Genomic DNA, 817 nt, shown 5'->3' on the forward strand with positions numbered 1-817 from the left:
ATGTGCAATTGTGCTCCATGGTGCCACTGTGATCTTCACCTTTATCTTTTTACTGTCCCCCTGCTCTTTGACACAGTCTCAGGATTCACTGATGCTGCCTATGTGGAAATTTAGATGTGTTTATATGTGTATTTTCCAAGTCACAGCATCTCTAACAAATCGTCAACCTTTATTTATTATTATTAACAGGTGGAAATAGCTAAGAAAGTCCATTCTCCAGCCTGCTTATAAATCAGAATGTGCTGCATAAAGCTGGGTGGTGGAGTCCTGCAATAAATATGGGGGATTCACCTTCCTTTGGCGTCTGGCGATGCACAAATATTACTAAACGCTTCTGACTCAGACTTTGGTGTCTGTGAAAAAGGTCAGAATGGAAGTGAATTCACGATTTGTTTCAGTGGAGCTGACTCAGCAGCAGTTTGGATCTGTGACGGGTGTCTGTTAAACGTGAAGAGAGCGGACAGACAGACAGACAGGCAGGCAGGCAGGCAGGCAGGCAGGCAGGCAGACAGGCAGGCAGGCAGGCAGGCAGACAGACAGGCAGGCAGACAGGCAGGCAGGCAGGCAGACAGGCAGGCAGAGATGGATGAGTGAGTATGTGGATTGATGGATAGATGGATGGATGGATGGATGGATGGATGGATGGATGGATGGATGGATGGATGGATGGATGGATGGATGGATGGATGGATGGATGGATGGATGGATGGATGATGGATGGATGGAGGGATGGACGGGTGGATGAATGATGGATGGGTGGATGATGGATGGATGGATGGATGGATGGATGGATGATGGATGATGGATGGATGGATGG

Source organism: Takifugu flavidus, chromosome 11, assembly GCF_003711565.1.
Source record: "Takifugu flavidus isolate HTHZ2018 chromosome 11, ASM371156v2, whole genome shotgun sequence".
Taxonomy (NCBI): domain Eukaryota; kingdom Metazoa; phylum Chordata; class Actinopteri; order Tetraodontiformes; family Tetraodontidae; genus Takifugu; species Takifugu flavidus.